This window comes from Rhodnius prolixus, unplaced genomic scaffold (genome assembly GCF_049639745.1).
Source record: "Rhodnius prolixus isolate KJV_2025 unplaced genomic scaffold, Rpr scaffold_1, whole genome shotgun sequence".
NCBI classification, from domain to species: Eukaryota; Metazoa; Arthropoda; class Insecta; order Hemiptera; family Reduviidae; genus Rhodnius; species Rhodnius prolixus.
In genome coordinates, this window is record NW_027411581.1 from 32,212,161 (window position 1) to 32,231,006 (window position 18,846).

Here is an 18,846-nt window from a genome sequence, read left to right on the forward strand (position 1 = left end):
CACTCACCAATAATGTAATATGTATTGTATAATAGGTGGCTTTATAAGTGGGAGATTTCTAGTTCGAATCCCACATACAGCAACTTTTTACTTGTTAGAAAAAATTGTTTATAGTAAATTATAAGCTTCCGCCCCCGTCCTCGACACCTGATTGGCAGTTGGACGTTAAGCTCCGCCTGAAAAAAAAATAGGTGATTACTTTTTTTATAATGTGTATAACATAAAAAATATATTTTAAACAAAGTGGATACGCTTACCCTGAACTGTCGCAACTGTACAGTGGACTGAGACACAGCATTTAAATTAATAGTTTTGTAATTCAAAATGTCAGTTTCATTACAACGTGTTTCATCTGTACGACAACTACCAGAGGTATTAAAAAAGCTAGCTTTAACTTCCTCAATACTAACTATTAGCAATAACAACTGGCGTGGAGAACTGTGCAAATGACAGTGGCTTTATCAAATGCCAACCATTGGCTTAATTCTTGAACGTTCAGGTTTAGTTTAGATTGTAGCCCTCCGTATTCCATCAAACGTTATGCGAGGAGGCATTTAATTGACCACGAGACCTGAAGAGTTTCTGAATGCTATCCATTCTCATATCCAGACACTATTGCTCCAATAAGAAAGCAGAATTTGAATTGAATTTGAATCAAAAACTCCGCAACGAATGTTTTGAATGCAATAAGACTGTTCGATCCTGGAAGGGATGTGCGGCCCCCCGGCCTAGAATTTGTCTTTTGGTGCTAATAACGCATCATTGCCCAGTTGGCAGAACTGGAGAAGAGGAAGGAGAAGGGGCTCCAGCTTGTGCCTGGGAGTTCGAACCAGTTGCCCGGGGGCTTCTCATGGGGAAAGTCGCTCTTAGGGCTAGTCAGCGGAATTGCAGTCTGTGTCACCTTGCATGTCAGTTGCCGCCAAGTCCAGCCATGATCAAAATGTCATCCTGCTACACCGGCGTGCAAGTCCCCTGTCTTGCGTTAAAGATCAGAGAAATGAAAGATTTAGGTTTGTGTCACAATTCTTAAAACACTTTTTTAGGGGCTATTTCCGCTAATCTCTTTCCTTTCCCTGACTTAGGGATAAGTAGATGTTCGGTAACCTAGGATAACAACAAATTGCTATAAGAGAACATTGTACTAGTATTCACAGTAGAAATTCCTTTATATTCACCACAATCACTATCATTAATTAAAATATCATTTTTTACCGACAAACGCAACCGTATTTATAGTTGCAGCCCGGAAACTCCGACTGACCAATCTCTCATTACCATTCGTACAAGTTAATGATCCTTATCTAATACTGTAATATGTAAATATAATGTTATAATTACAATAAAGTTTCTAATAATTAGCTGAAATGCTTAACATTTCATTATTTTTAAAAAAAACTACTTTTTAAAAGAACCCATTTAAGATTAACATCCACAACAAAACAACAACAAAAAAATGTTATAATTGTATGTAAATTGGAAGCTTAGAGTTGCATGAAAATGTATAAAAAGAACTTTGAAGCATGTATTCGGAAAAGGTAGATGATTAGATAAGAAATAAAGGCATCGTTTGAAAATTATTATTGTTGTGTTAGTGCAAAGTGATTGTTGGCTTATTTAACAAGCAGGAGAATTGTTTGCTGGCGCTTCTTACTCCTTAAATATGTAACTAACTTTTCTGTTTGCTTGTTCATTCCTACCTCATTGTTTAACTTATCACCTTTATTATCAAATATCATAAATGAAATAACAAACATGTAATATCCCTCCGAATACAATTGCCAACAATATGTAGTAACTTATTATAGCCAAAAAATTTGCATAATAATAAGAATTTATTAAATTAGTGTAGAAAGATATCTTGTCAGCAACATTGTATGTATATGTATATCTCTAATCGTTATATAATTAGATTGATGCCATAATTTTTTTCAGATAATTAATAGTAATAATTACAAGAAAATAGCTATAATTTCATAAAATGACAGATTATTAAGGAAATTAGAACTGGATAAAAATTTTAATAATTACAATTTCATATTTTCTCCTTAGGACAAACCAAATAATAATTATATATATGTATAATTAAATATACATATATAGACGGATGAAATCATCTTAGGTGCCGGAGCGTTTAAAGTCCATAGGAGAGTCTTCTCGTCACCATCCATCTCCAATGCTCCTACGAGAAGAAATGCTTAGGATAAGGCTACTGGAAACTGGATTCAGTGGGAAACCACTGAACTAACCCCTCAGCTAATCTCTTCCCCAAAGTTTATATTTAATACGTTCCAGAATCGTAGAAAAAGGCGAGAGATAGCTTGTCGCACCATCTTGTGTCTTGGTTGACCAGGCAGCGTAGTGCCGAGTTGTCCTTAGTTTGCCTTGTTATTTTTTGTTTTTTTATGATTTAAGGCGCGTCATCATTTAAGGGTATTGCCGCCCGGAGCTTTTTTCAGAACACTGCCGGCCTCCGGACAGTGTTCTCTCGTTACAGACAATACTGTCCATCACCGGACAGTGAGCTGTAAGAAGCTCTTAGGAAAAGAAAATCTAAGGGTCAGCAGTATTTCCCTGTTATAACAGCTTTTGATTCAGTTGCTGGATGAGGATATAAATTTGTAGGACTCTTAAGAAAAGAACATCTAAGGGCAAGTTCGAGATTGAAACTCGATCTACACTGCGTTAATCTACTCCCTTACCAAAATCTATACTTGACATTGTGCTGAATCACCAACAGATAACTGCCCTTCTTTCACTATTTGTTTTGAAGTACAATTTGATAAAAAAAAAGGTACTGAAATCATTCCCGTTTGTCTTCAGCTTTCTTTTCTTACTCTTCAAGGCTTCGGAAGACCTTAGCGGCTAGAATTTAGTTCACTGGCCGGTAAAGCTCGCATCTATAGGCCCTTAAAAAGTCTTCATTAGTAAAAAGCGCTGTTAGCTTCCTGATTCTCTCCAAAATGGGCCACAGAAAATAAGCTTATCCTAAATGTAGAGAAGACCAAAGCCATAGTTATTGGCTCCAAATCACTCCTTAAATCGTTGGCTCCTCTTCCCAATCTTTTCCTATATGACATCCCAATAAAATATTTTTCCTCTGTGAAAAACGTTGGTATCACTTTTGACCAAAAACCTATCCTGGAAAAACAATGTTTCCCAAATCTCTCGCCGCTCCATCTACATCCTAAAGCAGTTTAATAGTTCCCGTCACCTTTTTTCCAATTAAGATCCTGCAATTCCTAGTTCCCTCTCGTATTTTCTCGTATTTCGACTATGGTTGCTTAGTGTGTGGCAGTCTTTCTCGAAGCTAAGTTCAAGCGCCTCATGAACTGCTTCATACGATTTATTTTCAGCATTCCCAGAGACTCTCGCATTTCGCAATGCTGCGATGAGTTGAAGTGGCTTTTTCCTGTCTACCACTGCCAGTATTTTTTGGCTTCATTACTTTTCCAAGTTATCTAATCTCAAAGACCATCTTACATTTTCCAAACCTTCAAGTTCAAATCCTCAATCCATTCTCGGAGTACTAGATCTCGTTCCTCTGATCTTTACATTCCCTCCGTACTTCATCCTTTCGCAAACCTTTCTTAGTTCGTACTACCTCTCTCTGGAACTCCTTACCATCATCTATCCGCTATGCTCCTATCCTTTCCCACTTTAAATCTCTTCTGTATAATTATCTCCTTTCTACCCAGCCTCCTCCCAAATGAATTCATTTATTTCCCTAATTTTAATCCTTATTCTTGTAAATACTTACTTATTTTTGTACATAAATATCTGAAATACAGTCCAAACCAATAGGGCCTCCAATTGTACATGTATTTATTCAAAGGGGTCAATAGTCCCAGGATAATAAATTTATTTTCATTCTTTCAGAAAGTAAGCAAAGATTTCAGAGTATTCAGGGCATTAAATCTATACACAGGCCGAAGATTATGAAAACGCATTTGTCCGTCTACTTCTACCCAAGACCACTCCAAGAGAAAACAGTTATTCGCCATCTTGGATTTCACTCCGATCTTCTTTCTCATCTGGATAAAAAGGGGAAGGCAAAATAAGTCTGTTGTGGCAGCGGTGCCGTGGGGTGTAGGTCCCGTCCCTTTTCTAATTCTGATCTGGATCCCTCACAATGACTGAAAATTTGAGAAATTTCAGGTTCTCTCAAACCTACCGGACATGTACAAAATTCAAAGGTTTCAAGCAAAATTACTGCGTCTCATGACTGATGTATTATTTTGTATTCCAACCTGATCTTACACACTGTACGTGATTGACATTATTAAAACCAAATACAGGAAGTATAACGACACATTAGCACAAATAATCCTCTCATCTCAAACTTGAGCACACCTAAACAGCACCAGAAGGAAACTGAAAAGGAAGTGGCGTAAGGATAACCTTGAAGACCGACCTGACCATACCAGGTGTCTCTTTAGTGAACGGCTTCTCCATTCACGCCGATCATCTCTGCATACTTAGGTAGTGCTTAAAGCCAATTATTGTATTGTTACACAGATGTTGCTTATAGATTAAATAAATTACGAATTTAAAAAGTTTTTTGTTTATTTTTCACAATAATGCTAGATCAAGAAATTCGTCAGGTATTGGAAAGGGGAAGGCTGTAGGTAAAAGGTAAATTTATTGATCATTCCGCTGCATCATTTACTAGTTAAAGTAAAACTTCATTAATAAAGCTTAAAACCACTAATAATAGAAAAATAGATGTGGCTAGAGAGGAGAATGATTGAAAAGTGGTGTGGGTTTATGGTGCACCATATGGTGGGCGGCTCATTAGGTTTCAACAATAGCTCTGCTATCCAATAGAATGGCTCGGCTGGATAATGACACGGCAATGACATCAGCATTATATAAATTCGTAAGCGGAAGTGACAATTAAAAAGCTTAAAAAACAACAGTTTCCGCTTAAACAGAACATTAAATTTTTGTTTAATTTTGCACAATGAGATTCAATATTGTTGGTTTCAATAAACCGTTTGTGATCATTTGTTCCATAAATAGAATTGGAAATATTTATTGCTTTTTTCGTTGATAATTTTGGTTTGTTTAACGCACTAGTTTATGGAGGATGATTATCTCAGCGTAGGTGTTATTAATATTTGCTTTCTTTCAGTTTAATCGAAGACGCCTTCACCCAGAAGCTCTAGTGCCCTTAGTGCGTAAGCCCCACCACCTCGACAAGGTTGGACACCAAGTGGGGTCAAGGCCTGAAGGGCCAGAGCCATAAAGAGGGCAAACAAAAGACACCGAGATAACCCTGCAGATGTGGATGGAGAAAAACTGATGCTGAAGAGAAGTGTAATGCAAAGGATACAGGAAGGCGGTTGTCGCTCCTTCTTCTTGCCGATGAACGAGATGCACAGTAGCCTGGAAAGAAGAGAAATGAAAACACAGTGAAGGCTATAGAATGCGAGGCTACAGAAGTTTGGCAAGGACCAAAACGCGGGAAAAAGCATAGCAGGAAATTTAAAAAGAGGTAGCGCCGAGAAAAGCTGAATTCGACTGAACACCTTCTACTACTCGCTTAATCTAAATAAATAAAAGCGGTTCGAAAGATTTTTGTTTTTGAAGAGCTCCTAAGCCAGCGGACTTCGAGACCGCATAATTCTTTTTTTGCAAATTATTCCGCAGCATTCGAATGGAAAGTCGCCCAAGTGGAAGAGATTGAGCCACCAAGGAAGTAGCTGTCTTCGGTTGTTGGACACAATAAATTTGGACGAAATTGTTAAAAAGTCTTTTGTTAATTTGTTATTATTGCTAATTCGATCTCATGTTAAAATAATTACCGCTATTCAGATTTGAATATTCTAGTAATTATTCCATCAGTTCTAAATTTGGTTCAGAAGTTGATCTTGGCTAGTTTGCTAACTTAAACTGAATTTTTTATTTATATTTTTTCCTTCTTCTCGTATCGAACTCACTTCGCTTTATTAGCCATATTTACTACTACAACAAATGTTGCATCAAGTAAATTTGATCATACAGGTTAAAATCACATGAAAATCGTATAATCACCCATTGGTGAAACTCTTTCTCGGTGGATATTATACTCACATCAGTAGGTCCCTAGGCCACTTCCGCTTCAAGCGACGAGGAGGATTGTCTGGAAGGTGAGGAGAGGAGAGTTGTTGCCCAAGAGGATTAGGATGGAGAGCTAGGAGGCTGTGAAATTTGCGATAACGAGACTTTATTAGATCAGAGACAAAGGGGATGTGAAGGTCAGTGTGAATGGGAAGGTTAGAAATGTAGTATGGAGCATTAAGGATTTTCCGTAGGATTTTAGACAGTAGTGTCTGCATGCGTTTGGAGTTAGAGGGTTTGGTTGAGCCGCACACTTCTGCTCCGTATGTCAGTATGGGTCTTAACAGTGTCTTGTAAACATGTAGTCAGTTTGTGATTTAAGTCGAGTTTGGATCTGTGGTCAAGTATAGGGAATGCAATACCGTTAAAAATTTTCGATACCGGCATTTCGGTATTTTCGCTTTTAGAACCGGTAATACCGGTAAAATACCGGTATTACTATTATTTTAAAAAATGTAAACAAAATTAAAATTTACTTACTATAGGTTATGTTATTATTTAGGGGTAGTACAAATATATGTCAAACACAACAAAACATTTATTTTTAAGAATAATTTAATAAAATTAAATCCAACTTTTTTAATATATATTACAATAATTCGTACAAGTGATTATTATTTTTGATGCAAATTGAAATATGATTTTAAAAAACATATATGATCCAACGTACCGTCGTCTAACCTCGATCTTATTTTTGTGGTTATAGAACCTTTTTTAAGTTTAGGACATAAGTCTGTATCCGTTTCGATTTCGTTTTGTGAAGCGTTGTGTAAATATTGCAAAACTTGAGAGATGTTTGTTCGTCTTTGCATTATTCTATACTTCAGAGCATTTATCAATTCAATACTTATTTTAGTTTTTTGTGCAACAAGCGTGTCAATCATAAATTTAAACGTCGCGTCTGCAACAAGAAGATTAGAATCTCTTCTGCGTAGTGCTTTGACTGCTAATTTAATTGGTGACAATGCATCAATGATTTCAGAAATTAATAGAAACTCCTCTTCGGAAAAGACTATGTTTGATTTTAAATCAATTATTGCTTTTTGGACACAATACCGCAATTGGTAAAACCTTTCCAACATAATAAGTAAACTATTCCATCGTGTTATGACATCCAATTGCAAATTCAATTCTTTTCCAAATTGTAGTTTTACATATTTTTGTAAATATTGATCGCCCCTGCAGGTCCGGGGACAGAATAGGCCTGCTCCAGTCCAGGAAGTCGTAAGAGGCGACTAAAGGACAACGCAGGGACGGCTGGCTTACAGCCGTATGGGCATAGCAAACCCACGGAACCCAAGCTCAATACCACGCCACATAACACATTCACACTCACACACACACACACCACACACACTCATGCACACACCCCTAAATCTCGGTTCCCGAGCCGGGAGGTTTTTGGGCGGGGGTATCGGCCCATGTATCGGTCCCACTGAGTACCAGGCCGATCTCAGTGAGTATGCAGGCCCTCTCTCCGGTAAGGGCGCACTGTCGGAGAGTGACCTATAGAACGTCCCAACTCGTGGGAACTATATGGAACCTACTTTTAAAACAAATTCAACAGGCTTAGTTAAGAATGGAGAGCAATCTTCATCCAAAAAAAAAAAATAAATTAAAAAAATTAGAACAAACGCAAGAATTAGCTGGCAATAAATCTGGCCAGCAATTTTTTATTATGACTTGTCAAGAGGAAGGAAAATCTTTTGAGCCATATTGGCCTTATAAGATGTTTGATTTTTTAAAAAAGATATGTCCGGGAACGAAAACCAAAAAATTGAGAAATGGTTCCCTTCTGATTGAGGCGAGAGCTAGTGAGAAAGCTAAATCACTGCTGGAGCTAGAAACGTTTGAAGATATGAAAATTAAGGTTGAGTTACATAAAACACTCAACTATTCTAAGGGAGTAGTAACAAGCTATGATCTAATCCATTGTAGTGAAGAAGAGATCTTAAATGAATCAAGATCACAGGGTGTTGTCGAAGTTAAGCGTCTTTATAAAAGACAATTTGGGGAGAGTACGCCTACTCCAGCGCTTATTTTAACTTTCGAAGGTTCACAACCACCTGAAAAAATTACTGCCGGATTTGTATCATTGCCCGTGAGGCATTACATTCCAAGTCCTTTAAGGTGCTTCAAATGTTGGTCGCTGGGCCATATAGCGGGCAACTGCACCATCGGTGATCGTTGCAAGCTATGCTCTGCGCCAATTCACCAGAATGAATGTGTTACTCCGGCATTATGCATAAATTGCAATGGCTGCCACTCTTCAGTGTCAGTAGATTGTATAAAGTACAAAAAAGAAAAAAGAGCTCAAGAAATAAAGGTTAAGGAATGTATAAGCTATAGAGAAGCATTAAGGAAAGTGAATGCCGAAACTAATAGACCTATATCGTACGCGCAGTGTGTCTCTGAAACACCAGCCGATAAGAAAAATCTGGAAGATCTAGTTACACGCCTTACTGCAGTGGTAGAAACTCTGGTTAAAAGCGTAGGCAAAACAGAAGAAAATTATGATAGAATTATTAAGATTCTAGAAATAGAAGGCAAAGAGAAAGAAGAAGAGATAAAAAGTAAAGAAAAAAGAGAAGAAGTTGAAAGGAAAAGTGATAGTGATCAAAAAAAAGAGATGGAGGTAGTCATGGAAGATTCCGTGAAACCACCCATCGCTTCTAAAAAACGACCCCAAACTCCGATTTCCCCAACCTCAAAAGTTGTCTACACTGCCTCACCACCCAGGAAAATACTGGGAGGAGTGGGCAAAAAAGTAGGACAGAAAACAGAGACCAAGAGAGAAATAGGAAGCAATGCTTCCTCAAATTCTTCTTTGGTAAGTGGTGAGGATAAGGATGTGGATCTCATGGATTTAGCAACCTTAGAGAAATATGTGTACAACCTTCGAAAAAAAAAAGGAAGGGAGAAAAAGTTGACTACAAAATAATTTATATTTTAATCTGAATGCACCATGTACAGTGAAGCAAAAGGGAGAGTAAACTTAGAAAATAACATTAAGGAAATTCTAAGTGACAATGAAAACAATGTACAAAAAGCGCTGCAGTTTCTACAAGAAATTAATTTAATGCATCTAATTTAATGGACACTATGCTGAAAATTTATATTAGACTCGTTTAAATCGATGATATAGGTCTCTCTTTTGTTTAGGTCTATAAGTAGGATTAATTTATGTTAGATTTAGACTTAGGCTGTAAGAATGGTTGTAGGAATGAGTGCGGGGGGTCAATGTCGGGATAGGGGTGGCGAACTTCTTCTCTACAGGACGCCTTTCCTGTACTTTAAATGTACAAAATTGGGAGCCACTGTCTTCTGGAGGGGTTTGGCACCCCGGCAAGGTATGAATGGTACGAAAGAATGTAGTGTAAATAGTATAAATATGTTAGTTTAGGTTTAGTTTCTGTTTAGGGTGAGAGGAATATTGAGTACTCCACCCGAATTTTAGTTTAGAGCGTATATGTGTAATATGATTGTCCATTTTTAATGCGTGTATGTATCTATTTGCTTGGGAATATTTATTAGTATAAGCGCATCTAAGTATGTAAGTATTTATTGGTATGTTTGTCTGTATGAATGCGAAATCGTAAGTGTAAACCAGAGTAAATGTACATATTAGTTTTACTTAGGCTATGATCCGTGAGGGGTGCGAGGAATATCAAGTACTCCACCCCAAGTAGATATAGAAACAATATAGGTGCGATTTATTTATATGTTAGGTCAGTTGTCGTTAGGTTTTCTTCGTTAGGTAACTAGGAGTTTAACATAATCAGTATAGTGTCCATCAGAAATAAGAAAACAGGTGCGAAGGACCTTAGATGTTGTGCACCTTTCAAATAACAAAAAAAAAAAAAAAAAAAAAAATATTGATCATTTTTTGTTGGAGATCTTCTGAAAATTTTAATGACACTTCTGATTTTTGTTACTAGCGGGGATAAATTAGCATAATTCAAATTTATTTTAGTGTCAACAGATCCAAACTGTAGGACTACCAAATTTACTTACATATATTAATTATTGCACAAGCACAAAACTAACAACTTTCACTCTCAGTTTGTTTCTACGTACTGAAAAAACACTCCGCACTGAACTGAGTGGACGGGATCTTATTTGATTCTAAGTAAATGGGAGATTCCCCGAATCAAGCTTCCGTGTAACGTCTATCAACTAGCGCTAATGTTCCAATACCGAAAATACCAGTATTTTTAAGGTGAATACCGGTATTAATACCGGCGAAAATTTGGACTGATATACTGGTATACCGGTATTGCATTCCCTAGTCAAGTAGTCTAGTAGTAGCTTGCAGCGTCTGTTCACGTCTTGTCGTTTCAGTCGTGTGTGGGTTCCATGTGAGTCTCTTGTCAATGTACAGCCCTAAGTATCGTACTACGTCAGCTTGAGGAATCGTTACACCGTTATATCTTTAAAAAGGACAAAATGTTTTGTTTTACTTTTTGTCACATCTTTTTAAATTATTTTATTTATCTACTAGAAATAAGATCTTTCTTTATTCAAAATTCAATTTTTTTTTTTTTTTTTATCTTTTATTTGAAATTTACACCTGCACTCGTACAGTACAATAAGTAAATATGCTGGGCGTACAATAAAAATGGCGTGGCATATTTTTGAGGTTGTGCTAGATTTCGCTTTAAGACCATTCTTCCGGCTTCCCGCCAATAAGAAGGATGTGCTTTGTGTGTGTACCTACTCATATAAAACACACTGAAATTACCAAATTTTATTTCGTTTCAAACTCTATATTCGTAAATTCCATTTCAGCTGTTCCGCCAAGTATCTGATATCCTCATTATCAGTTACCACCCTCCCCTGAAGGCGTCGCTTGAAAGTAAGTGGCCTAAAAACCATTCAGTGTCAATAAGCTTGCCTAAGACTTCAATTGGGAAGCTACATCACTGGAGGTGTATCTAATCAGATGTTAAACGTGTGAGAGTATACCTTTGTAGTCACTTTTACTTGGGCAGTGGCCAAGTTGTAACCAAATAAGATCAGAAAAAACAAAAAAAAAATAATCAGTATTTTCTTCTGGGTTCGCGGATTGCGTTCAGTGACTGGCCTCAGGCCTTCCCCTCCGTAAACGGATGATGAATACATGTAAGTTAAAATTTTACAAGAGTTAAATCAAGCAGGAACATGATCACTTCCATACGTTCCAATAGTTGGATTATCGTTTCCAATCATTTCCGAAATAAAACGAAGACGTTCCTAGTTACAAGTGTGAATTATAGTGCAACCTTTCTAAAACACTCAGTCGTGACAATGTCTAAAAACATGGTATGACGTAATAATACTATAATTGTCAAAAACTTGCTCATTATGGACATGAGAAGTTCCCTTTATTTTTTTTTTTTCATTGCTGTTTAAAGAAAAATAGCTCTCAGTTGAGTGTGCATTAAGCTTGACAATAGAAATGGCTACAGCTAATAGTATTATAATATAGCCACTTAGTAAGGGAACTAGCCAAGTTCCTCGTAGTAAGTAATGATCTACAGTAGCACGAACATTCCCACAGACAGTACATACAGTATGTTAGAGCAGTTTGTCGACCTACTTTCAAAACTCGTTAATTTTCACATTGTTTCTAATTCCTAAAAATTAAAATGGCTCCGAATTGGTACTTTAGTCTTATTTTTTTACTTGTTTCTTTTTTGTGGCGCATTGACTACAATAGTTATTAGCGCCTTTCAAATTATTATTTTTATCGTTACCAAGTTAATTGAATCTGAAATATCTACTTACGTAAAATACTCATTAAATTCAACTTTTTTTAAACATTTATTTCAATACTTTACTGCAAATATTCCTAAAGGACCATCTCTCTTTTCTCAGATATCCCGCAACAGTGTTGAGACAGAACGTCCGCCATTCTTCTATTAGCCTCTTCTCCTTCACCATTTCTAAACTATTTTATTAATATTAATAGTTCTTCTTAGAGTCCTCCTCGGTTGCAAGATCAGACTCTTGTCTCGTGAACTTCTTTTACCAATATCATTTCGTTCGAGCTCGATGCACGATCGGACCAGCAAAGCAATTTTGCTGCCAGCTCCCAGTGTAGGCTTTATTCTTTTTAGAGATAATTTTTCCTTCCCTATCATCCAACATACACACTAACACCAATTGGTAAAAATTAATTTTTTTGATTCAAAAGACCTGAAAAAAAAATATTTGCAGTGAATTCTCACATAAGCTATTCTATTCGCCATATTTTCTCTCACTAAGATTAACAGGAAATGGGAAATCTTTAAGAAATTTTCTTGGAACTGTTTTGCTTGGAGCAAAAAGCTCAAAATAACTAAATTGGCATTTCGAGCCAACCGAGTTTCTGTTGCATTATTCATTTGTTAAGGTTGCACTTCGCTTTCAAATGACCCTCAGGGAGGAGCCTAATCCCACTAGACACCCAGAACTTTCTTTACAACCATTCATCTGGAAGAATTATTAAAAGTTATAAATAAGCTTGAGTACAATGATGAGTGCAAGAAGTTTTTCAGACTATAGGAGTCGATCTTACATTAATTCCCACAAACTAGCCATTTAGTTGCAAATATAAGGTTCAAGGAAAAAATATTGTCAATAAAATCCCAGTTATGATAAATATTTTCAGTGTTTTTTTTTAAGTCCATCACATTATTTTTTACTTTCATTTCTTTAACTGCTGCAATAGTCCACGTAATAAGCTTATTTTTTTAAAAACATAGGCAACATAAAGGAAATGAATCAAACAAAGAAGTAAAATGTCATTGATTATTAACCAGGACAATTTCGTGGTAGGTTACAGTAAATTAAAGTTTGTGATTAGAAAAAAGAAAAAAAAGACGGTTAGACCACAAGTGTTTTACAGGAGTGACCCCTGAGCTACCTTGTCTATCGGCCGGTCTGTGATATTTACTTTTTAGTCATTCACCGGAAGCGACCACTCTCTTTAAACTGACAGGGCATCCTGACTTCAATTAACTTTGTGTTGCCCATACTTCCAGTTTACGCTAGAAAGAGAGAAACATGCATCATACAGTACAATACACGCCACATTCATAGTTATTCATAGGTAATTCGTGGCCATTGTTTTCTTTTTTTTTTTTTGAATTTTTATTTTTGTTCTTCCCCCTTAGATGGAACGTGATTTGGGTGCAGTGATCCGTGGACGGTTGGCGAGAGTTTATTGATATTTTCACGTTATTCTTTATTTATCACTTAATAGCTCACTAGAATGACTCGCCCTTTTTTTTCATCATGTAAACATGATAAGTTCAAACTTTATGAGTACATCCATTATTATTATTTTAATTTTTTTCATGTCACTTCTACAACCGAAGCCATTGGAACCAAGAGCCTTCTCAGTGCACATCTGGCCTCCAAGTCAGAGTTCACTGGCCATTAAGCAGGAATCGAATAGTATACTACTACTAAATTAATTCTTTTCCAGGAATTTTGTTTCTTTGTCAAGGTTATCGACTTCCGGGGCTTAAATCATTAACCCGAAGGTTCACTCCAGCCCTGACGGATGTCTTATGTAGCCTCCTATGTAGCTACTCGAAAGAGAAAATCAACAATAGCCATATCTAGGACACCTATACAGACTCCAAATTTGACCCACGTAAGAATCGTAGAAAATTGAAAAAATAACCTAAAATAGAAACAACCTAGGTCTTCTAGTCCCCTGTCCTGATCATCACCTCGACGACGTTTCTTCACCAAATCGCTTTACCAACCAAATATGCTGACCAATTCTTCTTTTAGACTTCCTCCAAGTGGAAAAAGGAATTTAGTATATTCAGACTGAACCATGCTGAATGCATTCATCGACATAATTATCTCATTCATTACAAACAAGATAAACCTATTTAGTATTTTCTTGAATGGAACCTTAATACTGCACCTATTATTTCCTGAGTGCCCAAGAAGAAAGCAGAAGAAGTGGGATTCCCTTACGGTACCAGTACCGTTTTTCACGTAAGAAGAGCTGGAGGAGGCCGTAAAGCACATAAAGAATAAGAAAGCCCTAGGACCAGATGGCATACCAGCGGAAATAATGAAAATAACGGCAAAACTGCACCCTCAGATGTTAAAAATATGTTCAATAAATGCTTAGAAACAGGCGTCTTCCCTAAGAGATGGAAAATACAGAGACTAGTGCTTATCAGTAAAGGGAAAGGCGATCCAAAGTCGGCATCAGCGTATAGACCATTATGCATGTTAGATACTGCGGGTAAACTTTTAGAGCGGCTTATAAAACACAGGCTGTCGGCAGCGGTGGATCGGGCAGGAGGATTATCAGAAAGACAATATGGATTCCGACAAGGACGTTCCACTATAGATGCAATCTATGATGTTATGAAGGGTATAGAAGGTGTTTTACAAGGATACCGAAGCCAAAAACAACTGGCAATACTGGTCTTTGACTTTTCCAATCCTAACATGAATTTTGGTGTTCTTATGTCCTTCATTATCTAGCCAAGTTTCTCTTTACAAACCTGTTATATGATGTAAAACTATATTCCATGTTAATTATATCATATGGGCCAATTTCATTTTGGGTTAAAAAAAGTTGAGAAACGATCAGTTCGTTAATTAAACTCACTAAGATTGTAGCTTCAATTCTCAGTTTTTTATAAAACCAATCAGTCTTTCAGTCTCTATCGAGATCCAAACTGATACACCTTTTTGTTCCCTTATTCAATGATTTCTAACTCTTATACTTCACTTTCTTGCTGTCCTAAACCAGAAGTCCATTCCTGTAGCAAGTAATTTTCTTCGCTTTTGGTATTCCATCGTCCAAGTATCATATATATAAACCATATACCAGAGTGGTATAAATGAGCCTTTCCGTGTGTTTTTTTTAATACTTTACTGTCGCTCAGAACTGTGTTGAGAATGGCTCTTACGCACTCACAATCCTTCTTCTTCGAATTTCAGTCCTTAAACGCGCTTTTTATTTTTATGTTTGAGTTAAAGTAGTTAAACCGGGCAACCAGTGTCCATTCAGAACTATAACTTTCTCGCCAATGTAATCACCATTAGAGTAGTTGATATATAAATCTACTTTTTGTTGATTTGAAGCAGCCTTATATACATCATCGTGGCACTATCTGAATCACCATTTGGTCATCGGTGAAGATGTATATTGTGAAAATATTTTAAAAAGAGTTGGAGTGAAATTGCATTCTTGAAGAAGGCCCTCGAAGGTAACAGATTCCTTTGATGCCTTTTCCTAACCTTTCACTAAGTCAATATTCCATCCATACTTTTATAATTTCTATCCGTGGCACCTGTAGAAGCTACTTTCAAGGTTTCCCGTAAGTATATACGGGGAGCACTGTGTTAGACTTTCTCAGTATCTACAATACCGAACATAATGACATAGAACATTTCATCCCGTAGAGTCCTAACGAATCCGCTCGCCTCTCATAATTCTTTTGTATAGTTCGAGAATAGTTTTGTCGAGTAAAGTAAATCGACTAATATCTGTAGGTATCAGAATGTTTTGATCAAAGCTAACTAATACCTAATAGAGATTATATCTACAATACTTTTTAGACGGGGTTTATTAAATCCTTTGCGTGTTCAGACAATCACGACCCTTATGTCGCTGTGGTTCGCCATAAGTTTTTATAACTTATTGACATTCTTTTGTATTAATTCTGTCCCCGATTTCATCCATCTGCTGCAGATTGGATTTTTTCGTTCTTTTATTTCCTGCTATTCTGTTCGACTTTAATTAATAAACTTTAACTATTGTATGGAATAGTCAATCTCTCCATAAACGAAAGTTACAAGCATTTTAAAAACAAAAACGCCAGTATTTTCATGTTCCAAGACACCGGTATCTTAGTGTCAACAGCCATTTTTTTGTATATTACAACTACATGAGGCGCTCCAACTCAGGTCCCAGATTGTGTATCCATTTATCACCCGCTAGCTTGGTCCATCGGTTAGTCTTATGTTTCTTAACACTGCATTGCCAATGCTCGAACTGACTCCATAATTTATTTGTATATATTTTTTTATATTGATTTCAATTTTAATAATAAAATTTGCATTAAAGGTTGAGAAAGAATAGGAATTAAGAACGAAAAAACAAATTTTGTCCACAAATCTGCTTTAACATTTCACGAAGAAGGAATTAATTTCAACTTAGGATCGCAGTAATTTCAGTATTTTCTAGAATTCTGATTGACTGCCTTCTGATCAGGCACTTTTTCATTTTTGTAATTACATTCACTATTTTTTCAATTACTGTGCGCTGTTGACACGGATCGGAAATTACCCAATTCGCTACAAGTTTTTGCTGCAATTCGGACAGAAAATCAATTCTATAAAGAGGCCTTTTTTTGTGCCTTGATACTTTCTATGAAAATTATGTAAATTTATCAAATAAGCATTTAGGCAATATTTTCGCTTAAAAATATTGCAAGTTCTTTTGTTCAAAACTAAGTAAAATTCAATGTCTATATTAGGAATTTATGGATTAAATAATTGTAAAAACATTCTTATTAACCTTCCATTGTCCACCACAATCTTTGTGTAGGCACCAACTTTTCTTGTGTTGATGACGTGGTGTTAGTCTTTAGTATTTTCATAAGAGGGATTCATGTAGCATCCACTTTTAGTCACGAAAAATTAAGTCTGTTTAGATAAGTAAGTTTAGATAAGGTGGCGTCAATGCCACTTTTAGTGTATGTAGTTACTTTTTTATCCCACCATTATTATATTTCAATTGAACTAGCGAAGATTACGTAAATTTGTATATAACAGTCTTATAAATATTTTGTAGCTAATAAAGAAATCAAACAACCCTGCCAATGTCTACAATGGCTTCAAGAACTTATTTCTTCGCAGGTAGAAAGTAGAGAAAAAGAAGCTCAAGTTTTGTTGAAGATAAAAAAGCTCCACAAATCTTCTAGATCTAGAAAGCATGGCCTTCAAAAACAGAAGAAGCATTTGGGTGGCTGTGAACTTAATAAATCCGCCAGGAAGTCGAGCAAGACCAGTGTCGATTGGGTTTGCTTTATTCAGAGTTCCTACTGAGTGCCCATAATAGATATTCTTCATTAGTTCCCATTGCGCTAGATTGACGTGGGTTTATGAATTCCTTACTTATTGATTTGTTGTGCCCCCAAATAACCATTTAGTGAAAGAGTGTGAAGCTGTAACTTACAAATTTGAAACAATTTCTTTATTAAATGAAATGTATCATCCAGCTACAAATGATGTAATTTTCATCTAAACGACCGTAGGAAAGTTAGTTTTTGTGTTCAATAAAACGCTTTAAACTGTGAGATCATTCGCACCTGGTGCATTTTCCAGTGCACAGCAGAATGTTTTCTCATTGCAGGAACTGTAAGAAACTCTGTTGGTTCCCGAAGGGTGCACTATGATTTCTAACTCTAAGCAGTTTAATTGGTTAGGGACATTGCTGTCCAAAAGAACTCCTCTTAAAAAAACCGAAAAGAAACGTTTTCCTACGCAATATTTAAACTTCGAGCCAGATTCAGTAAAAAATATTGTAAAAAAATAGGAAAATAATAAATAAATAGTAGGTAGAAGAACTGAAAGCCGGTTTCGAATCTTTGCGTTTAAATAAGGTTTCTGGTACCAGGATTGAATAGAATTACTGCTAAAAAATTGTTTATTCTTTGAAAGTAAACTAGTCTTATTAATTCATATTCATTAAAGATTAACAGCGAAGTATTCTAAGGCATTTATTTTCACACATTTTTATTACGTATCGTAAAAAAATACATAACAAGAATGTTCATGGAGGGAAATTAAAAATCAATATTTCGAAAATGTAAAAAATTTGATTTTATAAGGTATACTCACTTTAGTTGAAGACTGCCATTCTGGTAACAGTGGTTCACTGTTCTGGGAAATCAATAAAGAAAACTTTTGTCGAGTTGAAAAAGAATAAAATAACAGAAAATATAGATATGAAGTGGCTAACCAGTGTATAAATCGGAGATGGGCTTTGTAGATTGGAGGTGAAAGATATATAAGTATTCAAATATGGATAAAAAAGTAAGGTTTTGAAATAGGAGCGAGTGAAGTGAGGTGGGAGAAGAGAAGTCTATATTGAGGAGAGGGTGAGCAATGTTTCTATGTATGTGTATATGGCGAGGCGTCGGAGGATTGGCAAGTGGGAGGTCCCAGGCCATGAATATATAATGAGAATCCCAGGGACAAGTATGAATACGTGCGAGAGTGTGTATGTTGATGTAGAAGAGAGAGAGAACTCTAAACTAGAGGTATAGCTGGGGGTGGTGCGAGGGTCGAGGAGTGCCGGGGTGTGATAGAGAAAAACTAAGAGAAATGCGCTGGTGTTCACCCTCGGGTACTGTGCCCATTACTGGTGACAACCCTCCGGCAATAACTCGGGCCGGGTGAAGATTACAAGCCTGCCAGTGAGAGGGCGCGCAGCGGTTAGCACCAATGCGATCGTCATTGCCATCACACTAATCGACATCAAGCACTCAATCAACACTCTGCCTCTTCGCACCACAAACCAACCAACATCACTTGACATGTTCTGTCACTTGTCACTTTCCTTACTCAATTGCCCTTCACACTCCTCTGCGCCTAACCAGCCGGTCCCATCACTTTATTTTTAAAGCTCTAAATCATATTTGTAGCATTATATGTATTAGATTAGTACAGAAATAAGACGAAATTACTCTTATCTAATTATATCCTTCTAATTAATGTTATAATAGCTGTCTTTTTATT

The 18,846-nt window shown here is 36.4% G+C and overlaps 1 long non-coding RNA gene across 6 annotated transcripts in view; it reads right to left on the reverse strand.

Annotated features, from left to right (window-relative positions):
* Positions 1–18,846, reverse strand: part of LOC141458957 (uncharacterized) — a 79,040-nt gene that overhangs the window by 9,319 nt on the left and 50,875 nt on the right. For all 6 annotated transcript variants that reach the window (XR_012461306.1, XR_012461303.1, XR_012461299.1 and 3 more), the window contains one exon: positions 8–176. This is a non-coding gene — a long non-coding RNA (uncharacterized lncRNA). The remainder of the gene's footprint in view (positions 1–7; positions 177–18,846) is intronic.